The following is a 25,360-nucleotide window of genomic DNA, read 5'->3' as shown; positions in this document are numbered from 1 at the left end:
TCTTTCTTTTTTAAGGAAACCTGCATTTTCTGTGGAAAACCACAACAAAAACAACCACTTCTTGTCAACATTTCCCTTAGGAGTAATAAAACATGATTTTCAAGCAGAAGAGAGAACATCAGTGTCTTTACAAACAAGATTTACAGAGAGATTTTGTAAGGAAGCAGTTGGGAGAGACACTGTATCAGATGTGTCCATTTTAACCATGACCCACCTGCTGAGACTGCTGCGCTACCTGTAGTTGCTGCTTAAAATTAATTCAATAACTTAATTACATGAGAACTCCCTTAGTTCTTCTCTCTTTAATTTAATGACAAAAAATACAAAATTTTCACCCTATCTCACTCCATAACATTATGAACATCTAATTTAATGTTATTATTTTTATAACTGAGTACTTACAGGTATTGAGATGATGGTTTTATTTTTGCTGGTCTGTCCTGTATTTATTGTTGTTTCAGCTTTGTGATTCATCACTGCGAAATCAAAATGAAATAGTCTTCAGAAATCTTGGGATTTCCTAGAATCCTCATCTGAATGTCATTTAAGAAGATTTGGCTTTATAATTAACCATTTCTGAGAGAGTTAAAAATATAAACAACTCAAATGTGGCATTTTTACAACCTTAATAAAACCAAATGCAACATTTACTAGGTACGCACTTTAACGAAAAGAAAAAGAAGAAAAAGGTTGCCATAGCAAAACAGCAAACCTGGTAGTTTTAAGTGAAACCAATGGTAATTGTAGAACAGCAAGGTGCACGTTATTGGCTTAAGAAAAATTCTGTCTTTGTCCTTGAATAGCAGAACTAGATAAAAACAAGAGATTACCATGTAGAAACAGGCTGAAGTGCTTAGCAAAAATCCAAAGTAACTTCTCTGCTGCATAGCAAAACCCATACCAAAAACGTCCCCGAACAGCCATGATCTTCAGCTCTCTTGAATGCCAGTGACTTTCCTAGAATTACTGTGGACTCAAAGAGATAAAGCTAATTCATAGATACATCCACAGTGTGTTTCCTCAAGCAAAATGGACTGCTGTAGGAATAAGCATAGGCTGTGGGAGGGAGGCAGTGGCGGCTGCTATGCCATACCCAGAGGGAGATGACCTGTGCGCTCTGTGATTCTTTATGGTCCAATTTACAGAAGTATGGAATGCACTACAGCTGGGTGATGTTATTTGAACTTCTTTTGTTTTGTTAAAAAATAAACCAAAACAATTCCAGATAAGTAAAAATTTTCTTCTGCCTATTTCATAGCCCAAGTTAAAAAAAAAAAAGTAAGCATGTATTCTGAAACTAGGAAATGTTTTTATTCTTATACTTCCTTCTCTTTCACTAAAAGAAAGCCACATTCCAGAATGGTCCATGTGGGGCTCAATTAATGTTTTTTATTGTATTTTTTTTCCTTTCTTTCATTAACAAAGAAAATAAAACACCAGAAAAATCACTGACTCCAACACTGACCTCCTACAGAAGGTGCCTTGCTGTTACAAGCAGATACTGCCTGTGTAGATATAGCCGTGTGTTACCATGCCTGGTTAGATGAAGTGCTCTGAAATTAGGATCATATCATCATATGCTCTGTTTATTCCTTTCACAGCAAAGTAGAGATGAATTTGGAATAAGCCTTCCAAGATGACTTCAATCCTCTTCCTTTCCTAGCAGATATTGGTGCAGCTATCAGAGGCTGCAAGTGAATGCCATGTAACATTACCCATGTCAAGCTTTAGACTGCTGCACACAAAGAGCATTACGTTTTATGGCTCCTGCAGAATACTAGGGGATACTAATTTTACAGGTGCATTCTAGCAAACTGCAGTCCTTAATATCAGAATGTCATTAAAAATAATGCACTCCTTATGCCTGGGCAGTTAATTTAATATTAAATCAATAAAACATTTACTAGGACTGGTGAGAGGCCTGGTTGCTGACAGGAGACTCAACTCATGGCAACAAATGTCTCCTCACCCTTTGCATACAGCTGCTGCTTTATTGTAGAAGACGTTTTTCGTCCTGACAAATCACCTCCCTAAGCCCTAATGAGTGCAGAAATTCAGAACATTTGTGGGACATTTATTACTAAGAAAATACAAGGGCCTTTTGGGAGATTTGGATTGACAACAACAATCAGCTATGAGCCAAGCTCAGTCCAGCAGAGAACACAAAATGATTCTCTTGGCCCCACTGAAAGAAATTGCAGCTCTTTCCAATTGGTTTCACTTCTGGGTATGAAGGTTGGGGTGGAGCTCTTCCCTCCACTGACTTTCCACTGGTGGAGCTATTGCAGCCTCTATCAGGTTCCTGACAAAATCCTGAAATGACAGATTTCTGGGATAGTACCCATCACAAACTGTCTGCTGCTGAGTACAGGAAATCCCCTGGCAAAGCCACCTCGTCTGCCCCAAGGTTACTTCCTGTTTTACAAGAGTCATCCCAAAAGTAATGCCTCTATTTATTTCCATGGAAACTACAACAAATAAAAGAGTGCAGAAGCAGTATTTGACAGAGAAACTTCTCAGCTACACAACACTATTTCTGAACATAGTTATCACCATTAGCTATGCATTTTCACCAGTGATGAACAAGGGTTTGCATGCTGCACTTGTAACAATCTGCACAAGCAGAGGTGGCCCATTGTCACCACTGCTGAAACGCACCACCCACCGCCTCACTGTGTGACATCCACTGTTTGGTCTCCATAAGCATTCAGCAATGTCAGTGGGCACATTTTTTTCCACATGGAGGAATTCAATTCCCTCCCTCTTCTCTATATGTGCTTTCATGTGAAATGCTATTGTGCCAGTCTGCCCCTCTGCTGCCATCTGTCACACAGCAACAAAACGTGATAGGATACTGGTGGGAAGGTTCAAACTCTCCTGCCATACCACCAACACCTGCCTCTGACATCGTGGGACAACATCATAAAATGGGATGCATTACTTTTGGAACAACTCTCATATTTGAGCACAAAATCCAGAATTCTGCCAGTCAGGCTGATGGGTGATGTGCTATAGTGACATTAAGGGGATGACTGGGGAACACTGACTTCCATGAGCAGAACCATTTTGGGTATAGTTCACTCTGAAATGCTTCCAGCAGACTCTCCTCCTCCCAGCTGCCTCCAGGAGCAAGGACATGGGTACATACAAGGCTGGTGGAAGAGCCTAGTCCTTGCCTGATGTATATGCCTGGATGATGAGGTACTTCCTCCTGTGTCTTCCCTAAGCCCTGAGTATTTGGGAACAAGTCAGGGCCTGAGCAGCAATGACTTCTCCTGACACTGCTGGTGTTATTTGTGTGATGAGCCTCTGCGTTACGCTTACAGGAACACGTTAGCTGTGTCCCACAAAGCCAAGCCCAGACACATTTAATATCGAACTCAATCCCTAGTAGCTTCCCTTAGACTCAGCATTCCAGCACATGTAATATGATGAAAACAAATTTCGTGCCATGAAAGCAAAAATATGGGTAAGGTCTGGGAGCATATTTAGGATGTGGTTTTCATAAGCACTCAGCGCTGGTTTAACTCTGCTTCTATTACAGTCAAGGGTAAGTAAACCCCATTGACTTCAGTGGGAGCGGAATTAGGCCAGCACAGGGTGGTTTTGAAAATCCCACCCTTAGCTTTTATATAATGTAGAAAATAAGAATCACATGCAAACCTTCAGAGAGTAATTGGCCCATTAAAGTGCATATCGTTATTTATCTTAGCCACCATCTTCAAGCTGAAGATCTGCAGCACTGATAGATGTGGGCTGGTGACTGCTGGAGAACACCCTCAGGCCTGGGGGAAGTCACAGGGCCAGCTGAAAGCAATGCCTTGACACTGCTATCAGTAAATAACAACAAGGATTTTCTAAAAAACAAACATGCCTATAGAGCTGTCTGCATTGAAGGAATAGAAGAGCTTTTGATTGGAAGAACTAAAATCTTTATGTTTCACCTTTATGTTCTTTTGATCATCCTGATTTATGACAAAATTATCTTTGTGATGGAAAAACAAACCAACCCCTACATTTACCACCTCTCTTTTCAATGAACTTGATAACAGTGATACAGAAAAATGTGGATGAAAGCTTTTTTCACCAGCACTTTTTGATGAGGAGGTGCTGCTGTCCTGGCTAGCTGCCGCAGTCCTGCCAGGATCAGGAGCACACGAAGGTGGATTCACACACCAACCTGGAACACATTGTTCACCTGCCCATGATTCAGGAGAAGATGAAGAGGAGGAAAAAAACCCACTGTTTAAGGGGCTGTTCCCCGAAGCACAGCATTGGAGCGTGTCACCATTCAACACAGGAAGTCTCCATAGCAGGCAGAGAGTGAGGTGGCCTTGGAGGGGTTGTGCAGGGGCAACCGCCTCTGCTTGTTCCCCAGGTGTGTGGGACCCTTGTGTGTACAGCAGTGAGTCAGGAGTGACTCACGAAGACGAAAGACTTGTTCTCAGGCACCCAAGAAGCTCAAACACAGGAGCATCAGAACATGAAGTTATCTTTGTTGTGCAAGAGCTTGTGCTAGATTTGTTCATGAGAACTAGCAGAACAAAATACAAGGGGAATTCTGCATTTCATCAGTGCTTTGACATCACCAGCAGTGACAGAAGGATACGGCCACCATGTTGTTTTCTGACCCCAAGTGCCCCAGCTCTAGCTGAACCTGGGAACTCCCCACGTGGCTTGAATGGAAAGTGCTGTCAGCTTAATCCTGATGCTGTCAGCAGAGCATTTATCAAGCCAAAGTATCAGGTAGGGATAAAAACAACACGTGTCCTTCAGAGCAATGCAGTCAGTGCTCCCATTGCGCCCAAATCACTATTCACCCCTCTCTGCCCTGCCCTGGGCCTAGGCACATTGATTACAAGTACTTTGCTGATACCTTGCCATCTGTTGGCTGATTGCTGTTCACTCCCGTTATTAGGGCACAAGTGCCCCACCAGTAAGGCCTTACACATTCTGATCATGTCAAGTCCTTGCTGCAGCAGGGCTCCGTGGCTCAGGCTCAGCTGCTGAACCAGCCACTGCTCCATGCTTCTGGTCAAGCTCTGACCGCAGCACTGGGAGTGCTCTGCAGAGACCCTGAGGTTCCCTGAGATGGGAGTAGGGCTATCCCTGCTCCCAGCACTGTGCAGCAAGAAGAAAAGCCGCTGTGCACAAGCAGTAAGAGTGCTGTGAACAGGGACTGCAGTCCTGGGGTTGGTGTTACCACTCTATCTAGGTCTAGGTTCAGGCTCCTAGTTCACCCCAGAAAGTGCCATGGATGTTTCTCAGCTGTACCTGAAACTTTACTCACACTGGGAAGACAGCGGTACCCAGCTGCGGTCCTCAGCAGCCATAACCCTCACAGGCTCTTCATCTAGCACATGAGAAGTGACCCCTGGAGACTTTGGGCTATTGAGGGAAAAGATGCTTTTATCATACATTTTTGCCATAGCAGACACCCGGGGCTCTTTGCCAAGTTCCTCCGTTCTTTCCCCTGCTTTATTTGCACAGATGGTTTTGCCAAAGCTTGTCATCAACTTGGGGAGGGGGCAGTTGAAAAAAAAAAATAAAAAATAATAAAAATGACTGAACAAGTTGAAGAAATTGCAAATAGTAAATCTGGCACTCGCTAGGCCAAGCGCAATAAGTTGCTGAGGTTGTACTTTTCAGATTTGGCTTTAGTCTCTTGTAAATTTTCAGTTATTTTTAACCCACCTCTCTGAGAGAGCCTAGGAATGAGAAAGTAATCGTTTCATCAAGTCAGGCTATATAAATCTCCTTGGGGTTTATTATTTGCTGTTTCATTTTACTGGCACAAGTGCTCCTACGAAAGTACAATAACCTCCTCGTTGATTTACAACTTGGAAGCAGGCACACACTGAAAAACCCAGCGTGCAGCACCTGAGGAAAAGTGCACCAAGTTAATTGAAAAGCTTCAGGAAACTGGAATTCCTCGCAGTGATACTGTCACATGCGTCAGTCGCCAGATGTAACTCCAATTTTCTGCTTTCATAATAAGAATTCAATTGATATCCCCAGAAATAAAAATCTGCAGCCAAAATAACAGCGCATTTATCATCGGCAGGTTTAAGCCTTAGGACAGAGCTGTGTGCAGCTCTTAGCTGAAGGGCTAGTAAGTACTGTGGTTGCTTTATTTTCTTTTTTATGCATGTGTGGTTTTGTGCATGTACCTATGCATGTGCATTCCCACAGACATATACATATATCTCCTTAGGAAGCCCAAGATTAGAAAGAGGATGTTGTCTCTGGAGTGCTCCCATAGTCTGAGTTCACATCAGTGCCCTCATTGCCTTTTTTTTTTTTTTTTTACCCATTTTGTTCTTCCGCTGAGCCCACATCCCCATCTTTCTCTCACACAGATTTTCCTGCAGGCTGCCCACACACTTGAGCTGTGCAGTCATTTGCCAGGTACAGGGGATACTCTCCAAGAAGCCTTTGATTAGAAACACAGATGCTGTCAGCTGCCTGCTCCTTTATGAACATATCTACATACATCCCAGTGGTAATACTTTTGTTGTCTTTTGGATATTTACGGATTGCGATCCTGCCCTGCAGGTGTGGCACCATAGAGTGGTAGGGAAAACTAGGCAATAGGCATATATTAACATCTCTCTGCTTTCTGGAGGTGGTAGCAAGAGATTTACTCTACAGAGGACCACAGCCAGACAGACACTGTTGAATGGCATTATTTTTATCCAAATTCAGAGGTTTCCTGGTTGGCAGATGTCCCATGCTACTGAGTGAGGCTTTTATTTTATTGGGGTTGGATTCATTGTGCATTACTTAATACAGTACAAAACCCCCACTTTCATGCTCTACGCTCACAATTTGCCTTGGAAGGCAACATATAGCACCCCTGAACATAAGGCCACTTTGATTTCTATATGTAAGAAACAGGCTCTGCATCACACTTTGGTGAGACCTTATCTCTATCTATAGGTTTACTGGTATATGAAGTCCCCAGCAGGGATTTAGCTCTCCTTGTAAAGATAGCAGGCATTTGTCTAATGTGAACATTCCCATGCAGATTTCATGTACATTAGGGTGGAAAAAAAAAAAGCCCCTTTGCTGTTTTTCCAACAGCTTTTAGGCAATATTTGGCTTCATATACTTAGATCAACAGAGTTGATTTATGAATCTTCCTGTTAAAAAGGACAGCTTCTGGATGATGCACAAGTGATCATTTCCTCCCATGTATCTGATATCTGCAATTCCCTTCCAGATTAAAAAAAAAACATTCAATGCAATGAAATCAGTGTCCTCACTGGAATTTAAATTCTTTCATATATTTTGCATTCAATACTCTTAATATGTTGTACTCACATGTGTGCACACAAGCATGTATCTATGTAGGTGAATAACATCTAAATAAAATACACTTATAACAACATTGTTTGCTATATGGAGGCAAACACAGAAGACCACCAAGACTCATGGATACTTGCCAAGAACACAGGTTACTGCAATGTTCTTTGCCTGAAGCCAGTGCTGCAAATCTCCCTCTGCATTCCCATCAGTGGGCCACAGCAGGAACCACGTGCTGAAGCCACACAGCACACAACAACGGCATAGCCCTGACTTCCACCTATTTGACAACCAGCAGACCTTTGATAGCCATCAGGATTTCTACCAGGTCCCTGGGCTTCCTGACCCTCAAAAGTCCTAACAGCGCTAGTCACAGGAGCAGCAGTAGGCTCACACCATGGCTGCGTGGGAGATCTGAATACCTTCAACCAGGTTTTGGGACCAACAGCAACATGTTTGTGACTCCGGCACCTTCCAGAACAAACCAGGTTGTTCTGCTGTTAATGCACACCTCTCAGCATTTGCTCTCAGTCTGCACAAAGCTAAGTTTAATATCAACAACAAAAAAATTTATAGCAACTTAATGATGTCAGCTAAATATTGCCTTATCACCATGTTAAACAGTTTAATCTCTGTTAGTAGCACATGTATTGCACTCAGAAGTAAAACAACTCAAGTATGAGAAGCCAAATTACTTCTCAGATTTATTAGACCTTTGATATGGGCCAATTTCCCCAGGCAAACAAAGCCCTTATGGGTAGCACAACAAGCACAAAAAAAGCCGGTCTGGAAATTGGTCCCTCCTCAGCACTGCCAGAAGATACCACAAGGCCGCAAACCTCCTCTCCATCCACAAATGCTTGGTGAGAAATACCATTCTCCTGCTGACTATCAGGAGGCTTCTCCCACCAGCTGCCATGCAAGGGCTGTGAACCTCTCCTATAGATGTAGAAGAATGACATCTAAACTTGTTATGCCATTCAGATAAGTAACATTTAGGTATTTTCCACACAGTACACCTCTCACACCTGAGATCTTCTTCCCTCTTTAATCATTTGCCCAAATCACACTGGTGCCTGATTTTCACGAGACCAGGCCGATGAAATGGTGAAGGATGCATCTCACAGGAACAACTGACCTCCAGGAACAGACTAATGAGGTAATCCTGCAGAGAGTGCCCGTATTGCTCTGCAATCTGTGAGAAGAGCTAAGTCAATGAGTCAGTCCAAAGCACTCTTCATATTAACCTGCCTCTAAAGTTTAGGTAAACTTCCTGATCGCTTAGACTTTCAATTATTTTTAGGGAACTATTTCTAGTAAGTGGTTCAAGATGGATTATAGTTTAACTGGAAGCTTGGGAATAAAAAGATGGCCACAGGAAAGCTGGGTTCAATTCTTGCCTCTGCCACAGACTTCCTGTATAAATCTCGATGCGTTGCACCAGGGGGGTATTCACCCATCTAACTCAAAACATCTAATTTCAATGCCTATATTAAGAACTCAGGCTTCCATTACAGTCCATTGAGTGAGCTAGCCTGGGCTAATTCAAAGGACTCTTAGAAGCAGTGCACTTACAAGCTACATAGGGAGTGGAAGCTTCTAATCTGAGAGCATAAGGCAAACTCCGAAATCCCCTCTGCCCTTCTGGCATCCTTGGAGCTCAGCCATCCAATATTTTGCAAGGAATTTTAAAACATGAGACTTCACATGTATCAGATTCAGCTCTGGACACTGTTGGGGTCTTTTTTTTTTGTAGGACTGTAAACTTCCCCTTCACAAAACATCCCATTTTGGATTGATGCTATATCAGAATCTGAAGATTGTGCTACTGAGCAGCTACTCAGAATCACGGGGTGATAAATTAAAACAGGAAATGGACCATTTCTATTATCAGGGTCACTGTTGTCAACTCCTAACAGGGCAATTGACTTGTCAAGCTGTCTCTGAAAGCCAGAGCTCAGATTTCATTGCCTTTCACTTTTTTTTTTTTTGGAAGAATCTCATACAAGGGTCTCTGAGCCTGTCTTTCACCCAGCTGGTAGGGAAATTCCAAGGACGAATCCTGCTCATAAATTGCAGAGCAGATGATGAGAGTCTCACTGAAGCTACTGTGTGGAAATATTAAGTACAAGTGCTAGAGATGTGCATGCAAACAGACGAGGATTTGCTTGTGTGTCATTATCACACACGGATGACATTTTAAATAGTGAGAGATCATTTGGAAAAAATCCCAAGATACTTCTAGCATCAAGAAAGAGAAAGCTCTGATGCTCCAAGGACAACAATCAAATCCACCTGTTAGAGAACCAATAGAAGAGACCAAAACTCTTCCTACCTGCGTTTTTGTATTTTTATGTAATACGCACACACACATATGTACCCATACACATATGCAGACATGCAAAGCAGTTACACCAAAGAGAGATCAGTATTGCTTAAGAGCATTTGGTCAGCAGAAGAGAGAACCCCTGCTTTAATCAGCTTCCAGGCCAGAAGATACCAAGCAAGGCAGAAAAGCAACTTGTTTGGATATCATGTAACAGAGTAATGCCAGAGAGGAGAATCCATTTCAAGAGCATCACCATATGCTTGGGTCATACTTCTACCCAAATTAGAGTTTCAGTTTTCCAAAATGGAGCAGTGCAGAAACTCAAGTGATCATAAAGGGAAATGCCACAATTACAAAAATGTGCTTGTTCCAAAACCAGAATTGCTCAGTGGTCAGCTAATAGATTTTTGCCGTTAAAGATTTCTTTTGCTGGTGCTGCTGCAGCAATTAAATCAAAAGATTTCTGTTATGACATTGACATTCTTGTTTTTATTACTGATTAAAGTTTATTTTTCCTCTCTAGACAAAGCCACATGCACTTTCCATAGAATACCTGAGCTTCAGTGCAAATAATTTCTGGAAGAAAAAGATTCTGTTGGAAAATAGCAACCAACTCTCATAATCGTGGTTCAAAACCCAAACACACCCAGATGTGCTGTGCACTCATGTTATCTTTGGAGTAGCTTGAGTCTTTGTGGTGTCCTCATGTGATGGTTCTTGGGATGGAGAAAGGTGAAATGAGAATGTGTAGAGCTTCTCTGCCTGGCACTGCAGGAATGCCTCCTCTTCCCTCCACCTCTAATAAGGCAACTTTTCCTCCTAGTTCCATGCTCCCTACCACCTCACCCCCAGTTTACCCTCTTGTCATTTCCTCTTGCCCTATTCCCGCCATATCATGTTTCCAGTTCAGAATCTGTAGATCCACAATTGTTTAAAAAGCAGCTCAAACTTCCAACTTATAAACATTGCTTCCTCTGTCTCCTGAATTTATTTTAATAGCTGATATTTGAGCCCATGGGATTGTTTTAACTAACACTGTATAGTCAGAAGGAATCACTTTCCTCCAGGCTAGCTCTAGGTCAATAGCATAAGGCAAGACCCCCTCACATTTCATTACCCAGGGATCAGATCCCCTTTCCCAATCCATCACTCTGAAGCTCGTTCCTCCTATTCCTCTCAGATTTGCCTGCATGATTCATGCGGTGCCACATCAACAGTATATTTGCTTTTTTCTCAGTTCATTGTTTTTATTTGCTTACATGTTCCCTGTCATAGTTCAACTCGTAAATCAACGCTGGTTTATTTTCTACAAACCCGTTGAAAGTTTGAGCCAGTTTCCACTGTTATGAAAGACTCCCAATACTACATGTCCTTTAACAGGTGGAAAATGTCTTAAGAGGCTGTTTGGATGAGAATGATTTTCTAAGACAAAGCAGTATTTATTTATGACTTAATCGAATTCCAAAACAAAGTAACAGTTCCCTGCACCAAATTATCTCCTTATGATGCTATCCCACTAACATATGGGTTTATTACTTAAATCAAAAATGTAATATTGAAACCATTTCTAGCTATTAAACTTGAGTAACTGATTACAGTAAAGCAACATTCCCGAGATACTTTAACAGAGAATTTTTCCTTAAGACCACCACTAAATACCTATCCAAGCTAAATTTTGAATTAGAAAGCAAGCAAAGAAACAAAAAAAAACAAAAAAAAAAATAAATCAGACCCCTAAAACTCTTTACTAAACCTTTATTTTTTTGGTTCAGAAGAGCTGTTGATTACTGGATTATCAGTGGAACAAAACCATCCCTTTTTCGGCAATCTAGATTTGGAGAAGACATTGCAAAGAGGAACCCCCAAACCTAAGTTTGGTGTGCATTACCCAGGTGAAAGCCTGGCTCAGCAGGCAAAGCCCAAACAGTTCCTGCTAGCAACCAGGTTCACTTACGCTACCTGGCTAGATATAAAGCACAACAGAGAGGAGGCCTGCCTTTGCAGCTGTATCTCACTTCCTCTCTGTATGGAACAGTGTCTCATTGAGGTGACACTGCTGTTCTAAGGGCACAGAACAGGGCCCTCATGTGTATCCCCACATCCTGATGACTGGACAGAATGGTTCTTCTCCTCTCCACATTCCACACTGCAGTGGGATGCATTTCCTGAGGCCATTTGGTGCCTCTTTCTCTCACTGGCTTCAGCTTCCAGCTGTCAGCCAAGTGGAGTGCTTTAAACCACTGCGTTTCTCAAATATTTCTTTCTCACATGAATGACATTAGCCACGGGAAAAAATCTTTCTTGGTTAGGACACTGAGGATGTTCACTAGCAGCTTGGATGACAACCACATGTCACAGGCTTAACGTCTACACAGCAGAAAGGGTTGTGGTGTGATGATGTCCACTTGCAACTGTAGCTCCTTGGCCATAGGAGAAACGATCTACACCTCATCCTACCTGGCATCAGAAACGGATTCTGAAGCACTGTCCTGGCAAGAACTACAGGCTTAAAATGGAGAGACCTACCCCACTAGGATGGGACAAAGGCTTTTTCCAGCTGCCGGACCACTCTCGAAACAGTCTACAAGTCAGAAGCTTCTGATGTTGCCAGCTTTGAAGAAACATTACACTTCTGGATTTAAACAAATAACATCACAAAAAGATTGAAACACATTAAGAATCCGACTTCACGTTTAACGCACTGAAAATACATCCCATCATGAATTCTGACAAAAACCTTGGCAATTCTGTGAAAGATTAGAAAATAATCAAGAATAACTGAAATGTTTAATTTCTGTAATGCGTCATTAGGATTTGGGCATATAACATTTTCCAATATTTTTACTACAATGAGAGTATGATTCTATACAGTATGTTGTTTTAGATGGGAAAGCTATAAGTTTTTTACTGAAAAATATTCCAAATCTTTGCTTTGACGATTTTGAGCTTTCCTACCTCGTTTTCTGTTCACACAAAAAATTGATTGAAACTGATACTTTCTTTAAGGCATTTCAGATTTGATGTATCAACATTTTCCAGCCACAGCACATTTACTTTAAAAAAAAATCTCAACCGCTTTGGACCGTTGCAATGAAAAGCATTTTACAGGTTTATAGTTAAAAAGATTATCACGGTGGAAAGAAAAAAATCAAAAATGAAATACTCACCCATGTTCTAGGCTCACAGTAAAAAGAGAGAGATCCTCCCCCTGTGGCAGTCAGCCCTTAAATGGGATCCAAGAGAGGTGCAGCCAGGCTCCACCCCTTCTGCTCACACAGCTGAATTGCCTTCACCTGTGCTCCCAGGGCTGACCAGTCCTTTCCCCAGGTGCTCAATCAGTGGCTCAGGACGTGACTTAACAGTTCCCATACACCTGCTCACAAGCTGTCATCTCACATCAACTAATCAACTATAGCGTTTTGCTTGATGGAATTACCAATATGGATCTGTTGTCCGAAATCCTTAACAAAAACACCTGAACTGATCTGCTGTAAAGTCTATAGAGTTGGTTTCTTCTTTCTAATCACTAGTATTAGTGATTAGAATGTTTTTATCCAAGTTAGCTCTGCATTCAGACCAGGTATGTGCGAAGTCACAAGTTCACCTATACCATTCAGTAAACAGAAGGACAATAGATACAACTGAAAATTAAGAAAGCACGAGAAATTAACGTGCTCCTCATGGGCTCAGTTCTCATTTACTAAGCGCCATATACTAACACTTGTCATTGAGACGAATGGGAAGCAGTGTGTAAAAGCAAGACCAGATCCTTTCAGATGAAGGCATGGGTATCTAGCAATGCGAGCAGACAGCCAACAGCCCTGGCTTCGCTGCCTTGATCCCTGAGACATGAAGCAAGATCAAGGTTAGTATCTCTGGTTAATATGCCATAGCCAAATGCACTGGTACAACATCTAATGAAACTCAGTGGGCCAGAACTGATAGTCTGTTCAAATAGACATTTCCTAACATCTTAAAGTATATTATTTACTTCTACTTTCTGTTTGCCAGAGAATAAAACTAACTCTCCCTACCAATTCTAATTAGACCAGGTAGAACAGCTGGAAAAAATAATCACATTTTCAGGCACACAGGCCTTTTCTGTGTAGGTCTGTAGCCCAAAAGCTGTTCCAGCTGTAGGAGCTGATCTAACAAACAAGACTGCCTTTACCTGTGAGCCTTGTCTGCCTTATGTCCATAGACAGTCCAAGCTACCACAGCAGCACTGCCTTAACTATGTTTTTAGACATTCCTGGCACAGCGAGACTTTAAGCTTAATTCTTACCTCTGGAAGTAACAACATACTGGAGGGCAATTAAAAACACACCAAAAAGGGCTCTTTCCTTCTATTCATCCCTTTCTGAGCCTCCCCCACTGGAACCAAAATTTCATAAATCCAATTAGGAGGGGAGCTAGAAAGGTTTGGATTTCGTACACTCACCTTAAAAGACTGGATTATTTGCTGCAGCCCGAGACACACTGCGGGATGCCGCTGGTGGACATGGACCTGGGTCTGAGAATTCCTGCTTGCTACTATGAAAACGAGAGGTTTGTTGCAATGCACACAGACCCACTATTATTAATTTCCTCCAGCTTCTGAGCAACTTTTGAATTGTTCGTCATTCTTTTTGAAAGTGATTTATGGGCTATAGGGAGAGAAAGAAGCAGGGGTTTTGTAAATAGTCCCTCCCTTTCATTCCATTTCAGCACATTAATTGCTCATTGTCTGTAATTGGAAACATAAAGGGCATTCCTACTTGGATCACATGCAGACAGCTGCCCTGATGTGACTCTTAATGTACAATAAACTTCCAGTGTGGTACCATGGACTTGCTTGTTTTAATAGAGCTAAACATATATGGACTTTGCAATACACAGGAGTATGTCCAACATGTGCTTTTGGATGAAGAAAGATTATTTAAGTTTCCACTTCAAGAACATTCTTCCTCTCTAGACATGAATGTTTTAAGTAAATAACCTGAGTTCACATAAGTATCCCCACGATCTCACCCTTCCAGTTTAAAGTCAAACTTTAGGGTAGTTTTTGGCTTTCCTTCATTGAGGCAGGTCCTAGAACTCCCTCAGAAAAGAGAGAAGGAAAGAAAAATAAAGAAACATAAATGGCTGTTACTCAAATACGGAGAGTTTTCCACTTAACCAGGCTTATCTTTGTTTCTAAGCCCCTTTAAGTGTAAAGGGGTCTAATGCAACCACATGATTTTATTGGATTGACAGCCAATTTCCCAGACTATAACTTGCGTTTAGGAAATGTGGCTAAGAAAGCGAGGAATAGGCCATTAAATTCCACATTGCTGTGAACAAACAGCAAATGGATGGTTCTCACACACAGAAGGAAAGAGGAACAATTCTGTACTCCACACCTGAGTTCAGTATTAAAGAGACTCCTATTCAGCTAAGAATCTCGCTCTTGATTTTACAGTGGGAACTATTTATAAAGACCACAGCTAAATGAAACTCTTCCAGTAGTTTCAGAGGAAGTCAAATGAAAACAAGTTATTTTGAGTCAACCTTTATTGAGAGCACTAAGTAAAGAGAAGTCTTCAGGAGGAATATTAAGGTCTTGAAACTGAATCTCTGGAAGAACTGCGGGCAAGCTTTGGAAGACTCTTTGTGCCAGAAGAGGCATCTGAGGGCTCACAAATCACTTTGTCTGCCAAACAAGGTAAGTTTGGAGATTTTACCTGAAGTAGCATAGGAAAAACACAACTCATTTCTTCTACTAGCAGATTCATGGGATTGGAAACCTCCAGTGCTGAGTGGGAACAAGCAACTGGAGTGAGAAGCCTTGTTCCAAGCAGCATAGCTATTTGCAAAATGAATGCCTGCCTGCAGTGCAGATTCCTCCTTCAGAGAGGCACAGATCTCCTTTCTGCTCCCTAGAGGCATCAGCACACCAAAACCAGCTTAAATTTTACCAGAGTCATTGACTTCAGAAGAAGGAAGAAGTGCTCCAAAGGGTGCTGTCACTTGAGTGCAGCAGAAGATAGAGAAGAAGCTGAAATCCTGACTCTGGACCAATTGTTGCCAGATAAAGCATGCCAATGATCTGAGGGAATTTGAAAGAGTTAAAACGTCCAGGGAAAAGCGTGTTTATTTCAAAGCTCACAGAAGCCTTTCAAATGAAGAAATAAAGTTCTTCATCTCTGAATGCATGAAAGAAAATGTTTTCAGAACCCTGTTATTAAAGTAGAGGCCACACAAAACAAAGAAGATATTTTCATTACCAATGCTAAATTCATGACCTATACTTCTGTCATTTGCAATACAATGCTCTTGCTAGGTGCTGTACAGATAAACAGCAGAACGCTGCCCCTCTGGTATGCTCAGTCTCTGCAAGGAATACAGAAATATATGCACTAAATGTCCACTTAGACCTCCCTCTTATTTTTCTTAGACAAAAAACGCTAGCTTATGCAAGTACCCTGTCCTGGTTATTTTCGACTTAGACTTTTATTCGTTTTCATTTGTTGAATAGTAAACAAAAACTGGCATGCTGCGAGAAAAATGATTGCCTCAATAGAAAAGTGCCCGTTTATGTCATCCCACAATTATTTCAAGCACTATAGTTGAGGTTAGTCCCTCCAAGGCATGTACAAATTGCAAATACACACAAATAATAATGCTCCTACTTTTGGAAAATGTGAAGCCCTTTGTTTTGGAAAGGTTGTTCCTATTATTTGTGGCTTGCAACTGTCATCATTATTCAAGCCTTGTCTTCTTTCATGATTGTTCTGCAGCTACTGGGTGCTTGAGAACTTCCCAAAAATTAATATACTTCAAAGAACCAGACATTTTGTATATAGCTTAATTACAGCCTATATAATTAAGTTTTAAAATGATAAAAACTCTTTTGTGCCATACGTGTACTCAGGCTTCAGCTCACAGGCAAGCTACTACATATCATCCGATGGAGCAAAGGGCCAAGAAATTCCATTTCATTAATTGTTTCCTCCAAATCTCAAATGTAATTACATATTTTCCAGGGACCTTTGACATTTTCACACTGTGGCTTGGAATCTGATCATACCCTGAAGTAAACTGTCTGGCTGGTCAGAGACTCAGGAATTAAGGTCTCTAGCGAGGTAGACTTGGTCTTTTTCAGACTCCAGAAAAAAAACGACTAGGCTGTGGAGGTCTGGGTCAGATTTTGTTATCAGAGCCTTGAAAGGAAACAGAAAGAGATGAAGAGCTGAACTCTTATCTCATGTAATTGCTCTTACAGGAATCAGAAAAGACACCAGAATAAAGAAAAGTCTTTTTCAAATCAGTCAAGGCTGCCTTGTAGGAACTGAAGGGATTTTTGAACCTCGTTCCTAATTAACCTCCTTGGATTTTGTGCTCAGGTTTCTGGATTCTGTTTTTGAGCACAAAGCCAAGCCATGGTGAACACACAAACGTGATCCAATGAGACGTAACGTTCACACACCAGACTCTTCCAAGAAACATCCCAAAAGGTTGATGCTGCTAGGAGTGGGCACAAGGGGCTTGATGCCATCACACTCATTCAGGACAGGCACACCCATGCTCTACCAGAAGCAACAGTGATTTTATTAATGAGCTGCTCTTTACTAATAAGTAAACCATGAATGAACTCACTGCTTGAGAATCCACTGATTCACAGTAGTGGGTCCAGCCCACCATTTAGGTTATTCAGGAGAGTTTGATGTGCACACATATGCAAAACCATGATATACATGTCCATCATGTACATGTTAGCAAACAGTTTATTTACTGTTTTGCAAACTGTATGCCAGGCATCAATGCAATCAATCTGGTACTTCTGCAAATGCAAAATTCACATGAAAATACAATTTTTATTGTAGTACCACATGCTGTTTTTTTTTCCACCTCAAAACACTTTTCCTGTATTGCTTTGGATGACAAAGCTCTCAGACAAAACATCTTTCTTCGAAATTTTGTTCTAGTTTCCTTTACCTCTGTGAACAGGATAGCAGCACCTTATTAGAGACAAAATTGATGAGCCTCCATGAATCATTACTTGGAGCATGGAAAGGAAAAAAGAAATTTGGCAAGCCCTTAGTCAGTAATATGCACTTCTAAAACCTATGCTTTGAAAGGGCCAAGTTATTACACTGTGAAAAGTAGTTACTCAGCACGTGCTGTAACTTTTCATAGGGATTTTTAGGCCAAATTTAAAGAGTGCTAATGATTTTGAATGCCAAACTTGAGACCCTACAGCAGGATGAGGTTTTAACAAGATTTGAACAACTGTCCTCCCTCCCCCTGGGTTATGCCTCTTTTGGAGATTTGGATTTTTGGTGCCTTAAAATTAAAGCACTTCACATCTGCACTCATGGAAAATCTTGGCCCTCACATTCTCTTCAGCGCATCGAGAGTAAAATCCCACTGAAGGGAGTGGGAAAGCTGCTGTCATTCACCACAGTATGTTGGCCTACCAGGAATGTCATTCATTATTAAAAACAGGGAAAAACCACAAGTGCAAGCGCCTCATTCTGCAATCTGAGCGCACGCAGTGATGGGGCACACCATTTCACTGCAGACAGCCTCATTCACGTACTGGCAGCAATCTGGCCACGGCAGCTCAGAGCTAATTTATTCTGCTTCCCTTTTACCTCATCTAAGTCAGCTATCACCAAGGGGAAGCCTGCTGAAAGGTTCTCTGACAACAGTTTATATTGAATGCTTTAGAAGATGGCATAACCCGAGGGTGATGTGCAGTAAAGGCCAGCACCTACTCTCTTATTCCTCTTATTCATTTATGATTTTAATAAATAACTAAAAGTACTCCTGAAGGCAGACTAGAGATAACATAATTAATAGTAGAACTTAATTCCCAGAGCTTGCCAAGTATCATAAACAGGTGCTGTTACAGGGAGAGCATGGAAGTTGAACCTGATTCCTCCATTCCCAGTACTCCAGCTTGCTGCAAGCCTGTAAAGTCCAAGAGCGAAGCAGGCAGGCCAGAAATCCAGACTTCAGGAATAGGCCGTCAGTTCCAAGGCCCTGCATTACCTCCTTGCCCCCATTGGCCATCTGGCTCCACTGCAATTTGAGCCCATCTTTAACATTTCCCAAAGAAAGGAGAGATGAAACAAAAGGATCGTTTACTTCCTCTAATTGAGAAACAAGATAGGAAGACAGATAAGCCAAGGAAAATTGGCTCAACTCCACAGACTTCAACTGATCTTAGAGACAGAGTGATGATGGGGCATAAAGAATGTGAGCATGCTACTATTACTGCTTTGTGACAGCAATACCAGTCTGTTATTTGATGCGCTCCATCTCTGGATACAGAAACAGAGATGGAGAGGGCAATATCACAGAAATGAAGTTGCATCAGCCTACCCAGAAGGAGGGACCCCAGCCTTTTTTTCCTTGTCATTCACAATACGATTTTTTTTCCTTGCTAAGACAAAAATAATACAGTGCTAGTTGTTGCCAAATAGCCACTTTTGAAACTTGGGCCCAGTCATTTTTAGCTAAGCAAACTTGGCACAAGATGAGTGTTGCGTATGGATGGAGTTTACAAAGCGGGAGGTTTGCCAGGATTCTACTGCAACTCACTTTGAGGTCTGGTGCCTCACCTTCTCACCCTACAACGAAGATTAAATGGTCTTCTAGCACAGGAAAAAAACACCAAAAAAAACCCCGATGCTATTTTTTCCTTTTCCCTCCTTTGGATTCTAGGAATTACAGTCCACAGGAGATGAACTTTGATAGTGCCATGAACAAAAACATAGCTTCATCTGAAGCCAGAAGTACTTCACCAGGCTATGATTATCTACATACGCACAAATGCACATGCACACACACATGCATCCTTTACAGGAGCCTGGGAAGAGAGCTATCCTCTCACTGGTTTGTTAAGGACACAAAGAAAAATACTGCTGTTAAACACAAAACTAAACAACAAAAGACAAATCAATACAGTGAAATAATCCACAGCCATGGGGATCACGGCTTTTAAAAGATCTGCAGAAGCCTTGGGCTTGGCAGTGGCTGCTGCATAGTGACTCAAAGGAGGGACCCTAGTGTACACCAGAGTATGTATGTCACACAAGGGGGGCCTCTCCCCTCCAAAGCTATTCCCCAGAGAACAGACATGCTGTGAACAGAGGAATCAAAGGAGCTGGAAAGGCTGAAGCCACTCCTCCATGCGCTGCATTCTCTGCTTGGGATCTTCTTACTGATAAGAGAGAGAAGTGGAAGCCATAGCACTGCCTTCCCTAGTCCCTTCTTGCCTGCAGTCAGTGCATCTACTGCTTTTCTCTCTGCACAGGGCAAACTAAAAGGCAGAAAAAACCACACCATGCCCCCAGAGAGGAGCTACCTCTCTGCTTGAGCCTGTGTGCAGCTTTTGTCTCAACAACCCTCATTAGATAACCTAGCATTTCCTAGGCGTGCTATGGGCCACAGGATCAGAGCAGGATGGGGACCAATTCTCCTCCTTCGCCTCTCTAAAAGAATTGCTAAAATGAGAGGGGAGGGTGTGGGTGGGAGGAACCATGGAAAGATTGATGTAAATTCATTTTTAAAAGCCAAACAGATGAAAATAATTTTCACAGCCCCACAGCTGTTCTATGTATTTTTTTGGATCAAATCAGAGCGAAACATGGTGCAGATAATAACCCTAAATTTGGGTAGATAAGCCCCACATAACCAAATTGTCAGCATATTCCCAACTTCTCTCCATCCTGGCAGTCTGTGAGCTCAGTGAAAGATGAGCATCTCCATCCCTTCTCAGGGCCTTTGTCTCCTTCCAGAATGATCTGTCTGGGGCAAGATGCTGTCTTCAGCATGCTGCCATTTACCCACTGCTCTTCAGGTCCCAGCTGAGCCCCAGGTGAGCTGGAAAGGATGGGCAGCGCTGTTCTGGTCTTTTCCTTGCTCTCTCCCTGCATCTTTTGACATGAAACAGAGGGGACAAAACACAGTGAACAGACAGAAGCCCTAAAGCTATGGTCTCTGAGGTGACGCTATCAAGCTCCAGACCGCAGAAACAGATGGACTTTACAGTTGTGCTTATCCTTGCTTATTTTCCTATAAACCAACCCTGCCAGCAGCCAGTCAGTGCTTTCTGCAACTTTCATAGCACTTTGTGGAGCAAGACCTTAGGTTGGCTTTGAAAAGCTACAAAATTCTTTGTTTTGGAGCCAGACGACACATGTCCAGGAACTCACTGTCGTGCTCTGGGCTGCACTGCAGTGCTTGGTAGGAGGCTGAGCCGCCTTTTCCACAGGATGGCCCTGGCACCCCATGGGCATCCTCAGGGTGGAAACAGGAGCTGCTATCAGGTGACAGTGTTGTCTTGGGTTGGTCTTGAGCGATTCTTCCACTGAAGCGAACCTACCCCTTGTTCTTACCAGGCTCTGGGACAAGCCTCCAAAAGAAATGACAGGGAACATAAAAAGCTACAATACTTTCAAGAGTCCAAGCTGGCATTTTCTCCAGCCAGAGGTTCCTAAATGACTTTGAAAACCTTGCTCTAAATGTTTTCTTTAGGACCATTTCATTAAATTGAAGGGTTTAAAATATTTTTTTATAAAAATTGCTGAGGCTCTGAAAGCAATACCTTGGGCATATGCAAGTGGAGCATTTGAAAAACAGCCACTAAAGGTGACACCAAATGGAGTCAGTTGAGTACTTCAGAGCAGGCTTAGGGCACCTGGGCTCATCAAATTCCACTCCTCATTATATTTAGCACCAAACCGCTCTCCAGGCTCTGTGGATGAGGAAGAAGAGGTCTGGGGGTGCCTGCTCCCACACAGCCCCCTTAGTACTGGGTTACTGCACTATATCTTGTTTTTTGTTTTTTGTTTTTTTAAATATGCAGCAGCACAGTATAAAATCCATTTAGAAACTGGGCTTGCTTGCTGCTATTAAAGAATCCATCAGTGAATTTCATTTTTTATTGGTTCAGTTACAAAACTCACAGCAGTGGTGTTGTGTTTGTTTTTCCAGAGCACCAATAAAAATCTTTTTGATTAAAAAAATTGAGAGAAAGAAAGAGAAAGAATGAAAAAAGAAAGAAATTAAATGCTGACCTGATATAACCCATGTGAACACTGAACCTCAGCGGTGTTATATAAAAAGAACAGAGAGGCAGCAAAGCCAATAGCTGAGAAATGCTTGACTGCGGCTGCAACCAGCAATGATCAAAACTTGTTTTATGACAGCATAAAAATAAGCATGATCAAGTTCTGCTGTATTAAACCAGGTTCAGTTATAGATTGATTACTGAAGAAATATGGCAGATGTAGAGCCCCAGGAAGTAAACAAAAGCTCTTTCTCTGCTTTTCCATGGTTCCACTCTTGCTACACACAACCAATACAGTTGGTTCCAGGTATTCTGGATGACACAATGCCATATTGCTTCCCAGCTGTCTCTTTACAGACTTTTCTTCCCCTACAAACAAACATCTCAAAATTTATTGCCTTTGTGACTTGCAGCTCCATCTGGCCTATACCCAATCTTGAAACCAAGAGGAAAACTGTGAGCAATAGATACTGTAAAGACAAATATCCCAAAGACAATAGCCACACTGCATCGGGTGCTATGCAGAAAAACTGTGAATACATTCTAAGCCAGGGTCATTGCTTTCTGCAGGAACATACACAAAGCATACACTGGCAAAGTGTTAGCCCAGTTGCATTGTGGTTGGGACCTAGGTTTCCAAAACGATGCCTATGAAGAGCAAATCTAAGAAGCTCGATTTTCATTTCTTTGGACTGATTGCAATTCTATGCAAATCAAAATATATTGTAATTATATCATTATGATACAGCTGTAACAGGAAATCAATTTTTTTTCTCTTCAGAATGAAAACAAACATTAACACATATGCTTGATACTACAAGTCTAGGGAATTAGAGTTAGGAGAGCTGCTTTTTAAAAAAAAAAAAAGATTTTTCCTGCTTTTTTTTGTAAATTATTTCTCAAAATATAATTGGGTAAATATACTTATAAAGACAAAGCAATTAAAGGAAAAAAATGTTTAAAAATACTTTCCTCCCCCCCCAGTCTCAACTAGGAATACTAACCTTCAAAATATTAGCTAGAAGATATTTTTATGGCTCAGTATGTAGATGAAAAACGCAAGTGGGGTAAAACCAAAAATTTTTAACATTTCATTTGTGTTTCTAATTTTTTTTTGGTAAGTCCTAGAAAAGTAAGAAAATAAATTCTATTTTAGTCATAGTTGTCAGATATTATCTGTTACAGTTTATGAGATGTTAATAAGCTGCTCAGCTTCAGTGATCATTAAGAGCTGTTGATTCTCGGCTGGCCCATGACAGCACAGGTGCTGGTGCAAATGCATGGCTTTTGGTATGAATTCCACAGACATTCATATAAACCAGAAACATCCTCACAAGCAAGAAAGAGGGGAACAAAGTTAGGCTGATTAAAACAGCTGTTCAAAACTGGAATTAATATTTGCAAACACTCTGTCAACTTTGGCTGTCTTTAGAAATGATCTTCAGAGGACCACAAATGCTGTGAAAAATCAGATGGCATATGTGTTGCTAAGCCTCTCGGACACTTTCAAACATCTTTGCTCTACAGCTTGTCTAACTTTGAGAAGAAATTAAGGCCAGCTGTCTTTGAATATATACTTATCAATGTCTGCATGGGCGGATACTGATAGTGCATTTACCAAGTCCAGCTTAATCCACTTGGGAAACAAGCCATTAAATAATCCCTAGGAGAGAGCTGAGCAAGAGCATCCACTCTGGACATTACTGTGCTTCGCAGTCACGCTCCAGCTTAGTCTGTATATGCAAGTGCTTGGACTTCAGATAAGGAGGTGTTAACTGAGTGGGAAGTTTGTCGCAGTCAAAAATCTCCTAACGCCTGGGAAAAGACACCATGCATAAAAGCAGGACTCCATGTTCTTTTTCTGTCTTCTTGTGGGTGGGAAACAAATAGATTGAGCAAATAGCACGCAGAAGGAAATCTTTGGGGATTAAAACTTGATATGCTGTATTTCAAACAGGGATTTAGATAGGCCTCATGGAAGAAGGAATGTCTCCCTCACAGCCTCTATGTAATCCTGGTGCTTTTCTTGCTTTCTTCTTTCACCAGGACTTTTCTCCAAATGAAAGTTCGTTTGCCACTGGGATGCATGTACAGAAAACAGCAAAATCAAACTACTATTTTTGCTGGGCCTTTTTTTTTTTCCATCCTGTCGGCAGAACAGATCTTAAATGGACACAAGAAAACTATTATGCTAAGACTGTTCCCAGAACAGGAAAAGTCCTCTCCCATCCTTATTAACATTGAAAAAGTATTTCAGGCTTGCAAGTGCTATAGGAAAGGTTTGACAGACATGACTGTTGACTCAAAATATTAGGAGGGATTGGAAAACAACTGGCTGAAGCTTTCTGAACATCAGCGTGACTGCCAAAGAAAGCATCAGCACCCATTACTTCATGAACCAACATGTGATTTGCAGAAACGCTTACATGACTTAAAAAGTCTAAATCCCATTTTCAGAGGGGGCTTAGTCATCACAAAGTGATTTGAACATCTCAGTACATTTGAGATCCTGACTACTGAAAGTGCAACTTTCAGTGGAAATGAACAGTTGATCATAAATTTCAAAGTACGAGATTCCTACTACACAGGCTGTTGGGGGAGATCAAAGCCCTGGTGAAATACATTTCCTCCAGCACTACCTCTACACCTGCACCTGAAGCCAGAAAGAGCTATAACAGCAGTATCCTACATCTGCTAAGAAAGGCTGAGGTGGTACACACGGAGATATCTATCTGGCAGCAACATCAGAGACAGTGTTACTGGGAAAGCTATGCTTTTATAGGAAGTGGGCAACTTCCCTCATGTGTATGAAGTTGCTAAAACACAAACTTCTCACCCATAAAAACACAATATACCTTCTGAGGTTTGCATGCAAAATTCTTTAAAACAACAACAACAACAACAACAACAAAAAAGAAGGACATTTACATAATGCAGAAACATTTTTGATTCAATGAGCAAATAAAGATTGAGAAGCTTCAGTGCACATTGGCCAAATAGGATTGCAGTTTTCTTTCATTTTGTTAGAACCATGCAACAAGGATGTACTGCATCAGGCCTACTCTAGGAGACTTTCTTTAACATGGAATCTGCACTTGTTTCAAACAATCTTCTCACTTTTCGCCATCATAATCACAAGAGATTAACCACCCATCTGCTGTGAATGGGTGAAGCTGCTACATCAACATTTTATCAAAGGCACAACAGGACTTGTACTCTGGCAGATATTATAATAAAAAGCTCTGCAAAAAGTAACGATCGGCAGAGAAATTTGTGTCCTTACAGCATAGGATCTGGTGTATTAGTTTGGCACACACATAAGTAAAAAAACTGACCTGGAAATTTGACCTAAGGACTCTGGAGGACAGAATAGAGGGGGAAAATCGCATCCCTTGCCTTGCTGGCCACTGTTCTTTTGATCCAGTCAGTCCAGGATACTTGTGGCTTTCTGGGCCACAAATGCACAAAGTTGGCTCATGTCCAGCTTTCCATCCACCAGCACACCCTCAAATCCTTCTTTGCTTGGCTGTTCACAATGAGTTCTTCTTCCAGCCTGTATCATATCTAGGATTACCCCAATCATACGCAACACACTGCACTTGGCCTTGTTGAAACTCATTAGGTTCTCATGGGCCCACTTTTTGAACACATCCAGGTCCATTTGGATGGCATCCCTTCCTTCTGTT

At 41.6% G+C, this 25,360-nt stretch overlaps 1 long non-coding RNA gene across 1 annotated transcript in view; it reads right to left on the bottom strand.

Moving 5' to 3' along the window:
* Positions 1 to 334: 334 nt before the first annotated feature.
* Positions 335 to 25,360, bottom strand: part of LOC109365845 — a 118,131-nt gene continuing 93,105 nt past the window's right edge. Inside the window, exon 4 of the long non-coding RNA XR_002111621.1 lies at positions 335 to 476. This is a non-coding gene — a long non-coding RNA (uncharacterized LOC109365845). The remainder of the gene's footprint in view (positions 477 to 25,360) is intronic.

This window comes from Meleagris gallopavo, chromosome 2 (genome assembly GCF_000146605.3).
Source record: "Meleagris gallopavo isolate NT-WF06-2002-E0010 breed Aviagen turkey brand Nicholas breeding stock chromosome 2, Turkey_5.1, whole genome shotgun sequence".
NCBI classification, from domain to species: Eukaryota; Metazoa; Chordata; class Aves; order Galliformes; family Phasianidae; genus Meleagris; species Meleagris gallopavo.
The sequence above is the reverse complement of the archived record's forward strand: the minus strand, read 5'-3'. Positions and strand labels throughout refer to the sequence as shown.